Here is a 22,906-nt window from a genome sequence, read left to right on the forward strand (position 1 = left end):
CAGAATGGCAGTCTGCCTAGACAGCACTCTGAAGAAAACAGGATATAGCCATAAGAGGAAATCAGCAATCACTAACTATGGACAATCAGTTTGGCCTTCACACGGTTGGGCTTGCCCGGCGGACCGCCTAACTATTTCCGGTTCAGAATAGCCATCTCCGGGTCAGACATCTCTCGGGACTGGGACTCTGTGGCTTTACATGGTTGCGTAAAGTGCGCGCGCAGCCATGCAACCTACGCGCATGCGTGGAGTACCCACACGAGTTCCTGTACGCATGCACGGCCCAACCTTTATAAAGCCGGTGCCATCTTGCATGAGCACCCCACCCCTTATCTCCTTACCCACGTGTGTTTCACACAGGCCTGTCACCTCTATCCTCTTTAATAAAAGCTCTCCTGTGGTCTTGTCGTGTTCGGTACATGTTCCTCTCGAGGTTAAAGCGCCGCTTAAAAACTAACATTTTGGTGCTGTGCGGGAACGGGCACTTCCGGGCGCTCTGTGCCTGGAATCCCAGGAACCAGGACGGAAAGTGCGCTACACAAAACTGGAACTCTGCTCCGTTCACGACAGATCACTCTCCATTAGCCTTGTCGCACAAATCCGCATGCAACACCGCTACTGATTGGTGAGTTTTCCCCTTTTTGGCTAGCGTAAACAGTTTCCTGAATCCGTGAGAATGACTGGTTATTCTTGAAACCGGGGGAACCCCTGGCCACGGTCTTCACTGGCTACAGCCCCCATTGCAGGCCCAGATTTCCAGCCACCTCCCACGTCTGCAGCTTGAGATATTTTTCGAGAAGGGACCACCACCGTCGGTTGCGTCCTGGGGCTGTGTGGAATAGGCACGTTCTTGGCGCCCGACGGGGCGGCTGAGGGTGTTAAGGGCTCCCGGGGAGTCTGCCTCACATGGGGGGGGCGCTTATCGGCTGATGAGCTGATAAGGTGGTCTGTGCCCGAGTAGATCCAAGTCCAATCTCTGGGGATGCCCAATATCTGACCTCTGGATCACGGTTTTTTGTTGCTTGTTTTTTTTTTTTTTTTAATTTTTTGTTTTTGCCTCTCCGCTGCAGATATGGGAAATAAGGTTTCCAACTCAAACAGCCCTAATTCTCCTTTAGGCTGCCTTCTTGAGGCTTTGAAACCTCTTACCTTGATGCCTTACTTAAAGATTCCTAAGCTTATCCGTCTGTGTACTAAGAAATGGCCCAAATATGCTTTAGAAAATAATAAAAAAATGGCCGCCGAGCGGCTCCTTGGATCCCGATATTTTACGGGAGTTATCTAATTTCTGCCAGCGAACAGGCAAATGGAAAGAGTTGCCCTATGTCATTGGCTTCCTCTTTCTCAGTGCTAAGCCTTCTCTTCTGGACTCCTCCTCTCCTGCTCATGTGCTCCTAGCTATGCCTAAACCTGATGATTCTCTGACTCTAGATCCTGCTAACGAACCTCCACCTATCCGACCTCCGGCTCCCACCCCTACTCCTAGGGCGTCTGTTCCTTCAGCTCCCCTTCCAGATTCTTCTTCCTCGGCAGCAGCCGCTTCCAGAGGCCCGGCTCTGGCTCCAACTTTCACTCCACCTACTACAGGCTCTCAAACTGCTAAAGTGCCTGATTCCAGCCATCCAAACCCGTCCACTGTTCTCCCTTTGCGAGAGGTGGCTGGTGTGGATGGACTGATTAACGTTCATGTTCCATTTTCTCTCGCAGAACTCTCTCAGATAGAAGCTAAGCTGGGTTCTTATACTTCTAATTCCACTTCCTTTATTAAACAGTTTCAAAATATAACTCAATCCTATAGTCTCACTTTTCATGATATATACATGATACTTTCTAATAATTTACTTCCTTAGGAGCACAGGCGAGTATGGGAACAGGCTAGAACTCATGCAGATGAAGTTCACCAGACCAACCCCTCACATCCTCCAGGAGCTGAGGTGGTTCCTGACCAGGAACCACACTGGGATTCTAATACTCAGCGTGGAAACCTGGCCAGAGATAGGTTTATTACCTGTCTCCTGACAGGCCTCCATAAGGCTGCCCTAAAGCCAGTAAACTATGAAAAACTGAAAATGATAATTCAGGATAAGGACGAAAATCCGTCTCACTTCTTAGAGCGGCTCACCAAGGCTCTACCTCAGTTCACTAGCTTAGACCCGGATAGCCCTGAGGGCAGGCAGCTCCTAATGACCCACTTCGTCTCACAGAGTTCCCCGACATTAGGGATAAACTTAAACGTTTAGAGAATGGCCCTCTGACCCTGCAGGCAGATATGCTGGCGATAGCATTTAAGGTGTACCATGGGAGAGATGAAAAAGCTCAAAAGAAACATTACCAGATGCTGGCAAACACTGCCCAACCGGCTCCCCGAAAGCCGTCTGGTCCCTGTTTCAAATGTGGGAAGGAAGGCCATTGGGCCCAGGCTTGCACCATTGCCCAACGGAGGGCCCCAACAAGGCCTTGTCAAAAAGGTTGCCAAAAGGGTCACTGGTCAGCTGACTGTCCTAATGTCCCAAGCGACATTAAAGCCTCTTTCAATTTCTCCATTTGAACTAATGTATGGAAGACCAGTTCTAGCACCAGGTCTTTTATCCAACCCTCCAGCTGTTCCAGATAGCCTGTTAACTCCTCTCTTATGTCACCTAAGGTCTATCCTATGGAGCTACACAGACTGGTCATTACCCCAGCCATGTGACAATCATTGTCCACCTCCAATCCACATCGGGGGCCAGGTTCTTCTCTTTCCTCCAGGCCAGTGCCCTTTACCCCTTTCCCCTAAATGGCAGGGACCCTTCAAGGTAATTCTTGTGACTCAAACAGCTGCTAAACTCAAGGGCTTTCCTCACTGCGTCCTCCTGTCTCATCTAAAACCTTTTATCTCACCTCCATCCCAGAAAAATCTCTCCTCATATACAGTAAAACAAACAGGGCTTTGCACTCTCAAGCTCCAGAAGACACCAGGATCCACTGCTTTGTCACCAATTCCAGAGGAATAAGGTATCACCCTTTCCTTCCCAACTAGGGCCACATAGAGCTGGAGGCAAAAGGGACCATCAAAATATCCAGGCGGTAAGGATATAACAATCTATCATTGTTCAGTACTCAACAACTGGTCACCTGTGTATCCCAAATGCTAAACAAGCAGGTGCCTTAAATAAACCACCTCGAATAAGGCTTGTCTCGGGTAAAAAACCAAGCAGAGTACTAAAACATGACAGCCACCTTTAACATGTCTCCAACCAGACAGACCAGATCTACCTCAGATAAATGTCTTGTCTCCAACCAGACAGACCAGATCTACCTCAGATAAGTGTCTTGTCTCCATCTGGACAGGCCAGATCTACCTCAGATAAATGTCAACTCCAAAAACAAAATAATGGTAAAGTGCCACTTAAAAACTAACAGATGCCATTCCTGATAATATACACAAAGAATCTATGTCAGCACACACAGAAATACCTGATCTGCCAGGAGTGGATGTGAGCCTTTAATACCCAGCAACCAGGAGGCAGACACAGGAGGACCTCTGTGAGTTACCCTTGTCTATATAGCAAGTTCCAGGTCAGCCAAGGCCACACAGTCACACCCTGTCTCAAAACAAAAACACTCAGAAAACAAATAAACAAACAAACGTTCTTGATGATCCATGGTTATTGTAGCACTATTTACAACAGCAAAGTGATTGTCAGTCTAGTATCTCTCAACAAATAAACAAAATGAAGCATGCATACATAATGGAGTTTTATTCAACCATAGAGAAGAATAAAATTATGTTGCTTGGTGGGTGAGACTGGAGACCATCACATAAAGGGAAATAAGCCAGAACCATAGAGACAAATATTGCATGCTTCTTTTGTTTGTGGAACTCTGTCTCTGTCTCTCTGTCTCTGTCTCTCTGTCCCCCTCTTCCTCTCCCCCTCCCTCTCCCCCTCCCTCTCCCTCTCTCTCTCTCTCTCTCTCTCTCTCTCTCTCTCTCTCTCTCTCTCCATGAAGCTCGAAAAGGACTATTTGGGAAGAGAAAGAACACGAACAGGAGGGCAAAAAGAAAGACAAAAAACACAATGGAGAATGAATGTATTAAAGGGCATGATGGGCTTGAATTAAAAAAAAAGTCATTATTAAGCCCATCGTTTCCTAAAAATTATATGAATCTAGGGAGTGATAATTAGTTCATGGAATAGAAAGGCTTGCTTTAAAAAAAAAAAAAAAAAGCAAAATTTAGTACAAACAGTAGTATGGTGTAGTACTGTGAGTTCAAAACTCCAGTGGGTGTTTGGCAACGCCTTGACTTCACCTTCATAATTGTGAAGGGTATGCTGGACCAGAATGACATAGCACTAGCAGTTACTGAGGAACGCGTCTGGAGTAACAGTACTTGGGAATTTTTGGCTCCAAAACAGTAACAGAGAATACTATCCTAAATAACCTGTTTTTCAAAGAAATTCATTCAAGAAATTATATGCCAATCATCAAATATATGCCTGATACAATGCTACACTTGTATTTCCTGAAAGTGGGAAGGATAGAAACGTTAATGCTGCTGCTTGCACATTTAATAGAAGTGAAAAAGATCACTGTTAAAAGAGAAATATTGAAAGCTATTTATATGCAAATATGATTGAACTGAAGATGTTTATAAAGCTGAATAAGATGGCTGAAGGAGCTTAGACTTAACTGAGAAAAGATGCACTGCTAGAGTTCAAAATTATTTTAAAAATCAGAAAAGCAAGGCTGGAAGATAAAATGTCTGCTGCACAGCACAGGGACCTATGTTTGGATCTCCAGAACCTACATAAGAGCCCAGTGTAGCAGCAGGCTTCTGTAACTCCAGCACCAGGAAAAGGTGGAGATAGGGCGATCCCTGGAGCTCACTGGCCCAGCAGCCTAGCAAAATCAATGAGCTCCATGGTCAGTGAAAGGTTGAAAAAATTATTCGAAAATAAGGTAAGTGTGATAGAAGACACCAGTATCAACTTTGTCCTCTGTACATGTCTTAAGGCATTTGCATCCTCATGCCCATGTGCATATAAACACATATAACATATACCAAGAAATAAAATGAAATGTATACAGAATTTTGGAATGGATATATAGTCTTATATTATTTTCCTATATATTGAAAAGTCTATTATAATGATGGCTTCATACTGTGTATGTGGGTGTGTGTAAACCAGATATCAATGCTGAATGTCTTCCTCTATTGCTTTCCACATTTTTTTTTTTTTTTTTTGACACAGGATCTCTCACAGAAGCTGGAGCACACTGATTTGGCTACACTGGCTGGCCAATGAGCTCTAGGAACCCTCTGTCTCTGTCTCTCCATCCTTAGGACTACAGTTGAATGCCCACCTCACACAGGTTCTGGGGATTCGAGCTTAGGCAGGTACTTCAATGACTGAGCCATCTCCCCAGCTACCTACTGCTGGGGATGTCTTTCTGTATGTTGTGAATGTGTTGCTCTGATTGATTGATAAATGAAACGCTGATTGGCCAGTAGCCAGGCAGGAAGTATAGTATAGGTGGGATAAGAAGAGAAGAGAATTCTGGGAAGTGAAAGGCTGAGTCAGGAGACACTGCCAGCCGCTGCCAAGAATAGTAAGATGTAAAGTACCGGTAAGCCAAGAGCCACGTGACAACTTATAGATTAATAGAAATGGGTTAATTTAAGATGTAAGAACTAGGGCTGGAGAGATGCCTCAGAGGTTAAGAGCACCAACTGTTCTTCCAAAGGTCCTGAGTTCAATTCCCAGCAACCACATGGTGGCTCACAACCATCTGTAACGAGATCTGGCTCCCTCTTCTGTATACATAATAAATAAATAAATAAATAAATAAATAAATAAATAAATAAATGAATGAATGAATGAATGAATAAATGAATAAGATATAAGAACTAGATAGCAAGAAGCCTGCCACGGCCATACAGTTTATAAGTAATACAAGTCTCTGTGTTTACTTGGGTCTGAGCAGCTGTGGGCCCGGGAGGGACTGGAGAAAATTCCAACTATAACCTACAAACTTTAAACTACTGTAACAATAACTTCACTTTATGATCCAATGTACATCTAGCAAAATTACTGAAAATTTTCTTGCAACATATTTTCTGTTGTATTGACCATTTATTTATTTGTTTGTTTATTTATTCACTCATTCATTTTTTTTCTATATGCACTGGAATTTTGTCTGCATGTGTGTCTTTCTGAGGGTGCTGGATCCCCTAAAACTGGAGTTCAGACAGTTGTGAGCTGCTATGTGGATGCTAGGAATTGAACCCAGGTCCTCCAGAAAAGCAACCAGTGCTCTTAACCACCAAGCAACCTCTCTAGCCTCTCAACCTTTTATTTATTTTTTAAAAGATTTATTTAATATGTATACAGTGTTCTGCCTGCATGCCAGAAGAGGGCACTAGATCTCATTATAGATGGTTGTGAACCACCATGTGGTTGCTGGGAATTGAACTCAAGACTTCTGGAAGAGCAGCCAGTGCTCTTAACTGCTGAGCTATCTCTCCAGTCCAACCTTTTATTTTTTTTAACACTGATAATGAATTAACCAGACTGTTTGTATAACCTACAAAACAAGGCCAAGAGTTTTCCTATTTCTATACAGTCTTCTCCCACAAGGCACATCTTCTCTTTACCATTACCTCTAAGGACCGTGAGTGTGTGTGTGTGTGTGTGTGTGTGTGTGTGTGTGTGTGTGTGTTCGTGCTCCCAATAGGAACCAGGTAACTTATCAGCTACTAATATACTTGTACCAAATTCAAAACAAACTAAATGGGAAATAATTGTATATACAAAGAACTGCAGGATTAATTTCTGAGAGACATTTTAATCATGGCTACTAACCCACCATGCATATGCAATGGCTAGGTGCCTGCTACGGTGTGAATGTTTGTATCTCCATGAAATTCTTATGTTACAAACCTAATAATCAGTGTGAAATGTTATGAGTAAGTGCAGTCTTTGAAGACTTACTTCCTGTTATGGAAAAAAAAGATTTTTTTGTACATTGTGAAGATATATTTTTGCCAAGGCACCTTTTGATTGGTTTAATAAAATAGCTGACTGGCCAGTAGCTAGGCAGGAGGTATAGGTGGGACAGAGAGGACACTGAAAAGAAAGGCAGAGCCTTGGGAATCTTGAGTAGACACAAAGGAAGCAAGATGAGTATGTCATGTAGAAAAAGGGTACTGCCATATAGCAGAGGGTAGATAAGAAATATGGGTTAATTTAAAATGTAAGAGTCAGCTAGTAACAAGCCTAAGCTATCAGCCAACCATTTATAATTAATAATAAGTCAGTGAGTGGTTATTTGGGAGCCATCTGGCAGTATTTAAAAGCAAGCAAGCAAACAAACAAACAAAAACACCCTCTGCCTACAACTACCCTTACACAAGTGGCCTCAGAAAGCTGCCTTACTCTGGTCCCATATTGGATTGCAGCAAGAAAGCACTACCTATAAAGAAAGAAATAGTCTTTGTCAAACATTGATTCTATTAATGCCTTGGCCTTGAGATACCTGCCCTCTAGAAATATGAGAAATGAATTCCTGCTGTTATGAGCTATTTTTTTTATAGCAGCCTAAACAGACTAAGATACTGCCTGAAAAAAGAGGTGACTGGGACTCCCAAGTTCAGTGATCACAAGAACACATAAGCTTCTCATTTAAATATGTAGAAAAGTCGTGGATGGTACTATTGAGGTGGAACTGCACAGAACAGAGTTCCACCTACAATTCCCATTTGAAAAGGAAGCACTCTTTCTGAGAACACATCTAAAACACTGCTCAGTGAAGCAACCATGATCCCTCAGTGAGGTGAAGGACTAACCATCAAGAACAATCACTTCTACAGAACTAATTTAGCAATGAAATGTCAAGTATTAAATACATAGTATGCTAATGTTTATTTTACTTGAACCTGTGAGTCATAACTCACATCACTTAAAATTTTCATCTCCATGATGACTACTTTATTTAAAATTCCCTGCAAGCTTATCATATTCATTATATTTCCCCATTTTCTGAAGGACTGAGAATGAACTTTTGTATAGTTCTCCTCCCCTACTATGTCACAGTTCACCCATTTTCTACCAATCAGTACAAGTTTAGGTGCAGTGCTGGTGGTACAGTGGTGAGAATCGCCGCCTCCTGGGGCAAGCTATTTTCATACTTCATATAAATAAATAAACAAACAAACAAATAAATGTAATTTAGATGACTTTAAGGAGCTAGGATATCCTGGACAAACATTTATTATGTATTTATTTATTTTACAGTACTTGGAATTGTACTAGGCCTTATACACGCCAGGCAAGCACTCAACTGCTGTGCCACACCCCAGGCCTATTAAACTGAACTTTTAAAATATTTGTATTCTTCATGACTGGGTTACCCTCCCTCAACTTCCATCGGTACTGATAAAAAGAGAAGAGAGGGAGAGACTGCCAGAGTGTAGTGCATGCTACTCCTTGTTCTTCTTATCAAAACTCAAGATTAGTTTTCTGCTTTTATTAATGTAACAAAAACCCTTGACTCAGTTCCCATAAAATATGGGGATGGCATGGAGCTCATCCCTTGAGATGACCATTAGCAGACACTGTATAGAAAGATTAATAATGGATAAAATAAATAGCTTCTTGACTTTGTCCTGGGCCCTGCATGAGAGAAGGGGTGTGTATAGAAGTAAAAACTGAAGTCAGCTTTATCCGAATTCCAAATGATGAAATTAAGATAAATATGAATGAAACAAAAGAAAAACAGTACAAAAATGACCCAGAGGTAAGCTTGGTGATTGGCAGCTACAGTAGGCTAGGATCGTCCACTCCACAGAGGCTAGACTCACCCAGCAGACATACCTTCCTTAGCTGTCTGTCTGGGAGCTGGTTTCTAGATTAGGTTAGTTAAGGTAGGAAGACTCACCCTAAATGTGGGCAGGACTATTCCATTAGGCTGGCATGCTGACCTGAATGAAAAGGGCAAAAAGAAGCTGAGCACCAGAATTCATCTGGTGCTGCTTCCTAACTGCAGACACAACATGACCAGCTGCCTCAAGCTCTGATGGCCATGACTTCCTCACTATGATGGACTGTGTTCTCCTACTACAAACCAAACTAAATCTCTTCTCTAAGTTACTTTCCTTGGGTATTTTTTCATAGCAACAAAATGTATAACTGACATTGTTACCATGCCAAAAGCCACAGAGTGCCGGCCTAAGGATGAGCACAGGTCTGACTTGTAAATCTGAGATCTTACAAAGAACATAAAAATATTGGTCAACAATGTGCTTAGATTTTAAAGACAAAATGGAACATTGAATCACTGGGTCAGTGAACATTATAAATAAAAAACAGGATCAAGAAGGTCATGATTAATATGTATCTTAATCAGGATACACACTCTTGAGAACAACAAAAACTGTATCTCTGGGGACTAGAAAAGAACCTGGCAAGCTAGGTGCTCAATACATTTTCCAGTATAATGAATAGATGGACAGATGACTAGACAGAGAGATGCTAGAAAAGAGTGTCTAAAAGAGAAAGATCAACTAAGACTAGCTACTTTAATTCACGTCTAAGCGGGACGACAGCAAGGATGACCGGGAAAAAAACCCACATGTTAAATTAGTAATTAGTAATAGAGCAATGAGAGGCAGGGAAAATCTGAGGATGGGAGAGAGAGAGAGGAGACACACACACACACACACACACACACACACACACACACACACACAGACACAGAGAGAGAGAGAGAGAGGGAGAGAAGACAGTACAGTTAGGCCTACTGAATTTGAAGGTACAACTTCTTCCATTTAGACATACATGAAAGTGTAGCTTCCAATAACTGGAGCAACAGATTAAGAGCCTAGGAATAAAAATATATTAAAATAGACAAAAGTTAATAATTTCTTGAACATTCTCAAGAAATTTCCACCCCTCTCTGCAAAAAATGACAGCAGCTCTGAGCCCTTACACGAGGTGGCACTGTAAGTTTTTGCCATGTAACACTACACAATCCTTGAGAGCCCTAGTAAGTTGCCATTTTCCGGAGTAAGAAACTGGACGTGTGCCGGGCGGTGGTGGCGCACGCCTTTAATCCCAGCACTCGGGAGGCAGAGGCAGGTGGATCTTTGTGAGTCCAAAGCCAGCCTGGTCTATCAAGCGAGATCCAGGGAAGGCGCAAAGCTACAGAGAAACCCTGTCCTGAAAAACCAAAAAAAAAAAAAAAAAGAAAGAAAGAAACGGGGGGAACTGGATGTGCTGCTGAAGGCTGAAAGAGAATCTCAGTATTTCTACCTCTACTCAGTGTTATGTTAGCTCATTCGAGTTCTATTACTACAGATGACTGTAATGTATGTACAATAATATACATGTATTTACAATAATACACACTATACATAATTCTAACTAAACACCTATTTTTTCAACAGAAAAGTGAGATTAAAATAGTTCAGAGATTCAACTTATTGTTCTGCCTCCAAATCTACTTTGATTCTTAGAAGACTCAATGTCTATTTTATCTCTTTCAGTTCAAATATAGACAGACCTAACTGGATACTCAATTTGTGTCATCATTATTCATTCCAAAAACATTTATCAACTTCTTCCCTTATACACAATTCTGTGGCCAATCCTGTGAATTCTAAGAAGCGATTTCTGAAATTAAGACATCAGGACCATGATGCCCCCCACATAAACAAATCCTTACAGTTCAACACTGTAAGGAAACCAACAGTGTAAAGAAGTGGCACTTTCCACCAGGCACTGGCCTGAAGCCTTCTGCATTCTACCTGGCCAGTACTAGAGTTTCCCTTTTGCAAAGGTGATTACAGAGCCTGCAGACAGAGGTGAACCCAGGCGGCTGGATTTCAGAGCACATGCTCTTAACCCCTCTCCGGAGGATGGTGAAATGCGTTGGTAAGATGGCTCAGCAAATAAGGAGCTTGTCAGAAGTGGAGATGAACTTAGTTTGAGCTCCAAGACCCATATGATAGAAAAAGAGAATGGACTCTAGAGAGCTGTCCTCTGATCCCCGTACACACACAGACAGACAGACAGACAGACAAACAGATACACACACACACACACACACACACACACACACACACACACACAACAACAAATGTGAAAAGGGAAAAGAAAAGATGAAGAGAGGCCTCAAAGAAAAGTCCGACTAGGCAGTCCATAGGCACGGCACTACAGCTTGAGTACTGGCAGCTACATCTTGTCATTTTAATCCTCCATTAGAGCAAAACCAGCTACACAGCAACAAAAATCAGGCCATGCTCTCAGACGCAAGTCTAACGCAGCACTGAATATACACATGTTTTAATACACAGTAGCATTTTATTGCTCTATTTCAAGTAAAAATATTTCACAAGCAGCAACAAGACATTTTTGCTCATACATAAATGCTCCTTGTTTATACCATACACAAATGGACGTATATGTCATAGATAAATGTCTTGAACTAGCTAAAAATTGACTTTCAGAATCTGCAAGTTTAGAATTGGCAGCTGCTCTTAATCTGTTTTAACAATTATCAGCTTCTCCGTGACTTCATTAGCCTCTGAGGCAGTAAAGGTACAGTTCAACAGGCTACTACACTAGTCTGGGCCTCTGGGCCTCTGCCGGCCCTGAATGACTTTATTCAGCTCCATCAGAAGTCGGCCGCACCTGAGAACCTGCTGCCTCCAGCCAGCTGCTTCCAGTAAGGCAGAGCAAAAAGTGGCTGCCGAAGAACAAACTTCATTTTGCCTCGAACATTCCGAGAACATAGTGAATCATTAAAAATTTATTACCAGACACAGTAGGCAAACAAGCCAGCAATTCCTAGCGCGCTTAGATACGGCACAGTAAGCACAGGAAATGGAAACATGGCAACCGAGCAAGATTGTGAGCAATAACTTGTTTTATACTTGTCTTTCACAAGATGCACTTCCAAAATCCAAACACGGGGGAAGCCGAGGAGACAGAGCTCCAGTTCAAGACCAGTTTTCATTGTATGGCTTAAAACAAAGCACAGCAGCACCAGCAGCAAAGGCGTGGCTTACACTCGGAAACCCCAGTACTCTGAAGGCAAAGGCAAGAGGATCATGAGTTCAAAGCCAGCCTGCGTTCACAGGGAGCGCCAGGCCAGCCTGGGCTATCCACTAAGACCACTGTCTTAAAAAGACAGAAAAAAAAAAAAAAATCAATATACGAACTCATGTGTTTCCTGAAGAGGTGATGCTAACATATGCAGGGTCACCCTCACTCTTATATTTTTTAAAGGGGAGAGTGAAGAGAAGCTGAAAGAACCATGGCCACAGTAAGTACCCATCCAGAAAAGGCTTTGTTTTTTAAACTTCTTCTTCTTGAACCCTATCCTTTAAAAAAAAAAACAACTCTTGACTTCTGAGGTCACTGCCATGTGAAAAATCAAAGTCACATGCTCGTATTAAGGGAAAGCTCTCTGAAAATCAAGGGCAAACACTGCTTCAGACGCCTTAAAGCAAACACAATTCCTGTGAAGTCTTTCCACACCAACTCCAGCCAAGGGGTATTCTGAACTTGTGATTTGATTTTCAGAGGCCCAGATATCAAAGGGACATTAACAATAAGGAAACCCAAGTGCAGATAAGTGAGTTGGCAAGAGCTTTGGGTCTTGTTACCCGGCCCAGCTTTACAAGGACCCTTGTTTCCTCGTGGGACAGACGAATTTCCCACAGTAAAACACTAGCTTGTCTTCTGGTACGCTTGTGCAATTAAAATTCTCCCTATAACCAGATTACAGGCTTCTAGAAGATTGTGACTATCATTTACTTCTTTTGAAAGTTCTTGGTGACATGGGTAGTTCTGAGGCGTGTAAAACATCAAACAAATACTGAATTAAAGGTCCAAAGAAATAAATAATACATTATAATCTTGGTAAAATGGCAAAAATAAAATATTCCGTATCCTAAAAGGTTCAAAAGTAATATTTGTAACTTTTTCATTATGTATTTCCAGGAAGAATCTAAAGATCCCTCTTTGCCCCTTGCTTATGTCTCCCCTGGCTAGCACCTTGGAGAACAGTGATATGGTGTTAGGTGACGCCAGGACAAGGACCACCCTTAGGACTGCTGTCGTCAACTAACCACAACACTAAAAGAGAAATGGATCTGAGACAAAACAGAAAGGCTGGCTCTAAATATATGTAGTGCAATAACTCTAAAGTAATCATATACTAGTTATACTTAATATTCAATTACAGAATTGACTCCAGTTGGGCTATAAACCCTGTGATAGCAAAGAAAATACCAATATAAATGCTATCTCTAAGCTCTGCAATCATCAAGGTCATAAGCACACTTGAGGATAAAAGTTAATGACTCTCTCTCTCCCCTAACCACTACACCATTAGGCCTGGAAATGTATGTGCTGGACATTTGCCATCTGTCCCTCCAGACCTTCAATCAGCTAGTCTATAGTCAGCACTGGGTAGGTGACCTACACGGACTTCACCAAAGGACTCCTTTATCTTGTAGCTTTCACATGGATTTGCTAGGAGACAATGGCCGAAGGTCTAGGAAGAGCACTGGGGCGGGGGTGTAGGGGGATATGTTTATTTTCCCAACTCCCAGGCAGATCCCATAGAGTTGCTGAGCTCCACTGAAGCCCACAGCCCCTGGCAGCGGGTCCCTCCACTCCAGCTGAGTCTGGCAGCTCCCATCATGCACCCTGATGAGCCCCCAGCAGCTCTCCAGTGTTGCTAGCCCTACATCTGCTGGCTGCTCCTACTCTGGCAGGTTCTCTAACTCCGCCCACACCTTTGCAACGCATCCCTTACGCCATTTCTTCCACTCAGGTTCATAGCTGTGTCCAGCTAGGCTCTAGACACGGTACTTGAGAAGCTGCCCTCACCCTACCTCTCCCTCCTCCCCCCATTTCACATTTGCAGTTCTAGAACATTTCACAGGGAAGGGGATAAGACTACTGGTGACTTGTGATTTTGATGTCACAGCCAAGAAAGCTTTGCTTGATACAATACTGCAGGATGGAGGCCTAGTCTTCATTCTAAGAGATTTCTGACTTGGGGTCTTATAGTTAGGTCTATGGATTTGCTGTTGTTGTTGTTGTTTGTTTGTTTTTAGCTACTTTTCATGTGTGATGTGAGTTCAGAGTCTAAATGGATCCTTGTACACAAAAATATTCAACTGTCCCAGCAATCGCTGTTCAAATACTGCTTTACCTCACTGAGTGGTGCTGGCACTTCTGTCAAAAATCAATTTAGCCCCAAGAGTTTATCCCCTGGGCTCCGAACTCTGTTCCACTACCATTCAGCCCATCCCTACGCCACATCACTATGTCTGGAGTACCGAAACTTCTTCATACGTTTCAAACCAGGAAAGGTAAGTCTTCTAATTTCATATTCTCAAAAAACTGTCATGGCTGGGGCTGGACAGATGGCTCAGTTGGTAAAATGATAATATGCAAGCATGGAAACCTGAGTTTGGTTCCTAGCACACGTGTAAAATATCTGACTATGTCAGCACGTATCTGTAGTTCTAGCACTTGGGAGGTGGAGATGGGTAGAACTCTGAGGCTTGCTGGCCAAGCAACTCAGCCTTATTAGTAAGTTCCAGCTTCAGTGAGAGAGACTGCCTCAAAAATAAGGTGGAGAGTAAATGAGGAAGACATCCTGTGTCAACCTCTCTGGCCTCTCACGTACACTCACGCACACATGTGTACACACTGTCTTGGCTAATTTGAGTCCTTCATGTTACCAAATCAAATTTAAGATGAGCTTGTCAACTTTTGCAGAAATATCCTCTGGGAGCTTAACAGGGATTGCACTCAGTCTGTCTACCCTGTTGGAATATTGAGTCTTCTAGTCCATGAATATGGCACATCTCTATTTCATCCCAATCCTGCAAGGTCTGTCTTCTAACTACTTGTCTGAGCAGACCTCCCACAATGGTCTCTCCTGCTTACTTTGTCTTAGTCACACAGATCCTTGTATTCACCTCAGAGTCTTTCCAACTCCCTACTTCCTACACCTAAGGCTCTCCTACTTCCTGGAATATCTTCCCTCCCACATCCCCATGGCTCATTCTTTCTCATCTCTACGAGAGTGATCCTGGTCACCTTCCTTGAAACTGTATTCGCCACCAGTAGCACAACTCAACTCCCACTACTCATTTTCCCTATGGCACTTAATCTCCTCAAGCGCAACAGACAGGATATTTATTGCTTATTGAATATTTCCCCTGCTAAATGTCTGTCTGGTTCAAGGATGCATCTGAAAAGTCTACATATATCCATAGTACACAGAAAATGCAACTGAATACTTTTTAATAAATATATGAATAAATTTGAAAAGCAGAACTTATTCACTGGTGATCACAAAGGGCAAGTCAGACATTTTTAAAGGTTGAACTTATTCATTTTTTTCATTTGCTTAATGAGTACCAATGACTTCTCTTTCTCAGGTCCTACAACAGACACTTGGGATATTCAAATCAGATGGGACCCTATTAGTACAGACCATAGCTACCATTTCCTTCCTCTGCCTAGAATTAAAAAACAAGTGATATAATACTTGTCATAATAAATGCTATAAGGACAAGGGAATAAGTAAGTATATGTGTTAAACTTTAGGCAGAGAGAGGTAAAAAACTCATCTTCAACTGGGAGAGACAATTAAGGTCTTTTTATAAAGCAATATCAGAACAAGGACAAGGAGAAGCCAGTCATGCAGAAAAACATCCCAGGAAGAAACAATGTATAAGGCTATGATGGGAAGGATGGAGTTTGGCAAAGTCCAAGAAACAAAAAGGCACCACACCCTGAAGCTGGGGTAAGAACGGCAGATGGAAGGACCCTGTCTCCACTGTGGCCTTAAACTGACCTCGACATTTCTACAAAGGTCAAGCCATCCCGGAATACTCTCACTCAATTTTCTCTCCAGGGGTCAATGGCTTAGATAAGCAGTGTCACTGACTACAGTGTTTATAGTCTGTGCCTCTGTCTCAGAACATTCTGTTTCCCCTGATTAGGAAGTGTGCAGCACACAAGCATACCCAGAGCTCACCCCCAGTCCCGCAGGGCCCGCTGCACGTATATGCGCAGCACCAAACAGCCTTAGGAGCAGGGACAAAGGACAGAGCTGACAAAGCAGACGGGTCCTGGGTTTAGGGTTCTCCTCTGTTTTGTGTGCCAAACGCTGCAGACACCAAATGCACATACAGGCTTGCATAAACTGCATCTATCACCACTCGGCATAAGTCACTACTGACTCTATTTGCATTTTTGTCGGGAGCAAAGGACAGCTGAATACTCATTACTGGTGAGAATGTCATGGTGATGGTAAGGGATCAAGTGGCTGTAAGCATGAACATCCTTCGGCACAGTGATCAAAGTCTCTGTATACCAGTAAGTGTAAATAACACCGATTATCGAGTCTACCTGAAGAGGTACGTATTGGATAGTATTTCCTTCCATGCATTTGCCTACATTATTATCTCACATAACTCAGAAATTATTTTATGTTAAAGGCTTACTTATTGTCTTAGTAAGTCAAACAACATTTTGGTAGCAAAACAAATTTCAAAAATGCCATTTTCTGCTGGGCGGTGGTGGCGCACGCCTTTAATCCCAGCACTAGGGAGGCAGAGCCAGGCGGATCTCTGTGAGTTTGAGGCCAGCCTGGTCTACCGAGTGAGATCCAGGACAGGTGCAAAGCTACACAGAGAAACCCTGTCTCGAAAAACAAGAAAACAAAACAAAAATGTCATTTTCAAGTTTAATCCAACAGAATTATTTATATTTTTCTTTTAACTTGAGAAGAAAAAGTTTCTCTTTCACTTTACAAGACAATCTGTGTGGTGTGCGTTCCTGATTTCTACAATGATGGCCTCTGAATGGTACACCAATATGTCTAAAATTAATAAACACTGAAGATGATCAAAAAGGACATCATCCAGTGATGGAGGAGCGCCACCTAGTGTTCACTGTGGTTATGAGTCATTATAGTTGGTCCCTCATCAATTTAATCCTGAGCTAAATCACAGTAAGTTAGCTAAGTGCCTAGTCAATCGGCACCATGTGAACCATGACTTTTTGTTAAAAAACAAAAACAAAACAAAAAAGCGTATGTGTGTCACTCCTATATTCTAGAAACTGAAGGTTTTCAAAACCATAAAGTGTCTTTGTACAGCTACGTGAAAGCTGGAGTCATTCCCTAGAATTAAAGAAAAAAAAAAAGTTAAACATCTTGGCCCTGATTATGGCACATTAGAAAGAATACAGAGCTCTAAGATAAAAACACCAAAAACCCCTCAGCCCAGGCCTTGTCACCATGGAGCTGAGTCACCATGAGTGTTCACAAACCCCAGGAAATTCTTGGGTTTTTTATTTGGTTTTTTTTTTGTTTGTTTGTTTGTTTGTTTGTTTGTTTGTTTGTTTTTTGGAGGCAGCATTTCTCTGTGTAACAGCCCTGGAACTCACTCTGTAAACCAAGCTAGCTTGGAACTTACAGAGATCACCTGCCTCAGTCTCCTTACTGCTGGGATTAAAGGCGTGTGTCACCACACCGGGCTCCAGGACAGTATTACAAGAAGAGCTATCCACACAGCTCAGCCTTCAACAGTCCTTGGCAGTAGCTATGAGGGCAAGAGGCTTCCCTCCCATTCCGATTCCTAAGTCACAGTGGTTGTCTTTTGGTCTGAATACATCCTCTTCATGCCAGGTCGGGTCAACAATTTCTAATCCCTCACAATAAAAAAGGACCTAATCTGAACTTTTTGTCTTTTTCCCAGGTCATCCTCAAGCACATGTGAAGCCTTGTGTTTTAGCCACTGATAAAATTATCGGTTCAAACATCCACTGCCATGGAAGGTGAAGGACAGTCAGCTCTCTTCACTTGCCTCCTAATACCTAAACCAAAGATACGAGAAGAAAACAACTTTAAAAAGTCTACTAGCTATTTCACTTCCTCGTGAGATAAATAAAAAGATTTAGTCTACAGTACCTGTGAGTGTGTGTATATACATAATAATTTTTTCGGTTCTTGTATTAATCTCATCAAGATCCTTGAAAGGTCTCTAAAGTTATGTAACTTTTAATTAAACCTCTTTAAGATGTGGATTTTTAAAATTTGTACTCATAAGACTTAAGCTAGAGTTGGGGATTTAGCTCAGTGGTAGAGCTCTTGCCCAGCAAGTGCAAGGCCTTGAGTTCGATCCTCAGCTCAAAAAAAAAAAAGACTTTAGCTATAATACACCGAGACAGTGATTAGGATCGTCTTCCAAGCAAAGAGTTCCATGAGTCACCTGGGACACGCAGACACTAGGAGTGACCTGGTTACAGAACTCTTCTCAGCACCCCGGACAGAATGAATACATGGGGACGTCCCCAAGGCACATGGCTGGAAATGGGAGGACCTCTACCAGTGCTACCCTCCCTGGAGCCTCGGGCCCAGAAAGGGCAGAGGGCTCTTGGAGAAGGCAGGGGTGCCTGGCAGGGGCAGACACCTCTGTTTCTTTCTCAGATGCACAAGTGTCTCAGTTTTCCCTCCTGGGCCTCTGGTGTCTATTCCTCTCCCTCTCTTACCTTTTCAGTGGGATATCGTCCTTACCTATAGAGACAGGGCATTGAAAAATGAGGGAGGGTTAAAAGGGACTGGAGAGGAGAGAAGAGGACGGCAAAACAATTGATAGAGGCACCTGCTGGTATGGCGCCGACCAAAGCCTCTTTAAAAAAAAAAAAAACAAACCAATACAATATAATTACATGGCTTCACGCCCCCCTCCACTCACTCCCATTTTCCACCCTTCAAATTCATGGCCTATTTTTAATTATTATTATACACATACACACATATAAATAAATACATAAATGCAACATGCTGAGTCCATTTAGCATTGCTTGGATGTATCATTGTTTATTTAGGGCTGACTAAAGATTTTAATTCTTCCCTTCATTGAGAAACCAGAGCTGATTCAGCATAGGGTCAGGGGAGCATACATGCAGATGTGCACACCACAAGTGTGCACACACAAGAAAGTGGGAATGCTACAATGAGACAGAAGACATACTGCCTTTAAGTACGTCTCAGCTGAACTTCATCTTTAAATGTGTGGATCAGACCACATGAGCAGATCACAAACATGTTTTTAAAAATCAGCAGCCAATTTCCTCAATGTGCACATGTACAAATACATATTTTGAGATTTTATTTATGTTTATTTCATGTGTATGGATGTTTTGCCTCTATGGTGTATGTTTCTGCAACATATGCATGCAGTGCCTGAGGAGACCAGAAGAGGGCATCAGATGCCCTGGAACTGGAATTAGAGATGGTTGGTAGCTGCCACTGGGAAGTGAACCTGTGTCATCCGGAAGGGCAGCCAGCACTCTTAACTGATGCACCATCTTTCCCACCCCCCTTAATATAGAGCACACAGTCCACTAAGCATGACGTGACAGTGTTGGTCCCAGAATGATTGGAATTAGAAAAACTCAAAGTCTCTTCCAAATCAAAAGCACTACAACGCCAGGCCGCACTGGGTTCTCCAGCTCGGCCCCTCTTCACACCTGCTACTCTTCCTCATTGCTGATTCGGTCTGTGTGGCCTGACTGGGTCTTAGACAAACCCTCTCACCCACCCTGCAATCTTCTTACTTTCAATGGCTTTAGTTTTGACATTATAATTGCATCATTTCCCCTTCCCCTTTCCTCTCAGTGAGCCCTCCTTGTACCACCCCCTCGCTCTCTTTCCAATTCATGGTCTCCTTTTAGTGTTACAGTGTGGGTTCTTAACCATATACATACAGCCTGCCCAGTCCATACAAAGTTACTACCCCAGGATCTTTACACAGACGACTCTCTCTGACTGGCCCAATCTCCTTCTAGGGATCCTAGAGAATGCTACATCATCATTTCAGTCAGGTCAACATGGAGGGGCTTCCATGACTTTCCAATTACCAGTCCTTTCTAAATTGCTCACTTCACAGCCCTATAAATTGCTCATAGTTAGCAATTGCTCATAGTTAGCAATACTTCTTATCATGACATATCACATCATATACTTTTTGTCTAAAATTGTACATCTCCCCAAACTCGGCCTCTATAGTTCCTTAAAGGTTTAGAGGTTGTCTAGAACAGTGAGGGTCTCAGAATAAACATCTACTCCTTTGATCTAGAATTCTAGATTTTTCCACAGTACTGGGTAGGCCTTGTGCTGCGGGCCACAGGAATATATCATAAGAACTCAGCTGGTTATGGCAAAGTCACTACCTGGAGAGATCAAGTATTTCCTTCAGAAGAAGCCAAATTCCAAGAATTTTTGGTGTCATTTGGCTTGTTATATATCAGCTGTATTCTGTTATGAAAATCATGTGTGCCTTTCATAGTTTTCCCAATTGACTTTTTCCTAAGAAGGGCCAACAGTGTGGACTGACCACTCTCTGGACATACACATTCTAGGTATTAGGAGAACAGCCTCAGGAAAGGCTTCCTCTGGAATCAGATATCTCCCTTAGCCACTTTCAAGGACTAGCAGTAATAACAGTCCACATGAAAATCTCCTGATTCAAGGTAAATTCCACAAGGAGACACCGCCTAGGTCAGGTGGATCTTAAGTAATAGCTTTAAACAATTTAGCTCAGACCCTCTTTTCTTACAGCCTTACTAACTTTATAGGCCTCTAACTCCTTACCTAACCACTTCTAGGAATATTTAGATAACCTTCTGTGATGACAGCTATGCTCAGCCAGAACCCCAATTCAAGCCTCCCTGTAATTATCATCACTGGCAGCATCGGGCCAGGTCCATCCCCGGACGGAGGAAAGTACCTTATCAGAGATACCTCTGTGCTCTCTGAAAACAGACTTAAGCATCCAGGCCACCTGTTTGAGGAGGCCTGGTGGATATGACAATTAAGCTTTATTTCCTCCTTTCCCAAATCTTACCTCTAGTTCCAGATCTCCCTTTAAAACTATCACCAGAGGCATCTAGCTGTGCACAGGATGCCTACTGACTGAGCACACTTTCCCCAACCCTGAAGATAATGGCAGATAGCTTGGACAGATAGGAGCCACAGGAAAAAAGAAGACAGTTTATTTTCTCTCATTGACCTAGCAACTTATAGATTCTTAACATTTTCTACCAATCACGTTTGAGGTTATAGTTGAGCACATAAGATCCCTCTTCTTAGATATTACCTGAATTTAGCCTTTAGTCAATTCATTCCCCATTGGTCACTTCCCTTTGGGGTTGAAAATAATAATTAACAATTACTGCCCTCGACGTTATTCTTATCACCCCTCTGTTTGACCCTGGAAGCCTGGCTTTGCACTGCCAAGGGATTACTGCCTGTAAGTGTGTATATACCAGGACTCCCGGGGCACGGGAGGACGGAGAAGAGAAGAGAGAATGGAAGAACTAGATGGGTAAGAACTTGAGAGGAACACACCGAGATGGGGAAGAACTAGATTGAAGGGCTAGAAGAGAGAACTAGAGGAACGAGATGGAAGATGAGGAAGCGCCAGATGGGAAAGTCCTGGCTGGGTAAGAACAAGGTGAAAGGACCTAGGTGAGGCAGAATTAAGACGAGAGAATTAAGATGGAACTTAGAGGGAGCAGTAGATAAACAGAGAAAATTCAGGCAAGAAAGGAGCTAGGCATAAGAACAGAACAGAAGCTGTGTGTATAGGATGTTATGCCAGAGGAATTAAAGCAAGTGGACTATGGAGCTCAGTGTGCTGAGATTCTATTTCCCCGAAAATAGTCCTCACCGTTAGTAGTTCTCTCTCCTGAGCCCCTGGGGGGTATAATATTAAGGCTGGTCCCTCTAATGTTATACAAGAGCCTTGACAAAAAAAAAAAAAAAAAAAACGTTCTCTGGCAAATGACTATTGAGGGTTTGCACAGGAAGCCAACTTCCTTTCTTCTCAACTATCTTGGGATTTTCATCCTTTATATTCCCCAAGCACACAGAATTATCTTCCCTGTGCACATAATAGCAACCTTCAGAGATATTGGGGGTTACTTAAAACTCTTAGGTGCCATAAAAGAAAAAAAAATTTAAGAATTTCACACTATCATTGCTTTTGAAAAATCTGCAGCTTTGTAATGTTTTTATCAGGCACTAAAACAGGAAGAAGATGAAGAACGGAAGCAGGATGGGGAACAGCTAGGGCTGTTGCTCTAGAAGGGTGGACAGGAAGTGCCACCTCCTGATGACGTGTCATTTGAGCACAGGTACGAAGGAAGAGAAGGAGCATCTAAAGTAAAGGGAAAAGTGAGGGTGGCTGGAATGTATGGAAATCTAAAAAACACACTCTGTCTCAAAACAACAGAGTATGTTTACATAGAGATAATATCTATACATGTACTATGTATATATAGATGATATACAAAAGTACTTTCTAATAGAAACAAAGTCTGTATTTTTACATTCACAGGTCACAAAAAAAAAGGGTCAATGAGAAAAACTAACATTAGAGAGGAGAGAAAGCAAGTCTGCTATGCACTTAATTATACAGGTAACAAAGCTGAACTCTAACAATGAACCATAACAACACGGTTTCCCGCTGTCTCCAAATGCCTTCTGGTAAATTTAGGAAATTGATGTTGGCATTAAGATGTGTAAGTTTCATTTTGGATTTATACATATTCATACGATAAAGAAAGCATAAAGTCACTGAATAAAAATAACACGTTAACTAACTTTGTTATTTTTAATTAACATTTCTTGGGTTGGAGATTTAGTGCAGTAGTAGAGGGCTTGCCTAGCAAGTACAAGATTCTGGATTTGGTCTCCATCATTGGAAAAAACAATAAACAAATAATTAACATCATGTCACAGGGATTAGTTTCTCCTCTGTGTTCCTCCATTTCTTAAATCTCTCTTAATACTCGTCAATAACAAAACAGTAGAAGCTTGT

At 42.3% G+C, this 22,906-nt stretch overlaps 1 protein-coding gene across 4 annotated transcripts in view; it reads right to left on the reverse strand.

Annotated features, from left to right (window-relative positions):
• The window catches only part of Nme7 (NME/NM23 family member 7), a 121,028-nt gene that overhangs the window by 90,341 nt on the left and 7,781 nt on the right, over window positions 1-22,906 (reverse strand). The window lies entirely within an intron of this gene.

Source organism: Onychomys torridus, chromosome 11, assembly GCF_903995425.1.
Source record: "Onychomys torridus chromosome 11, mOncTor1.1, whole genome shotgun sequence".
NCBI classification, from domain to species: domain Eukaryota; kingdom Metazoa; phylum Chordata; class Mammalia; order Rodentia; family Cricetidae; genus Onychomys; species Onychomys torridus.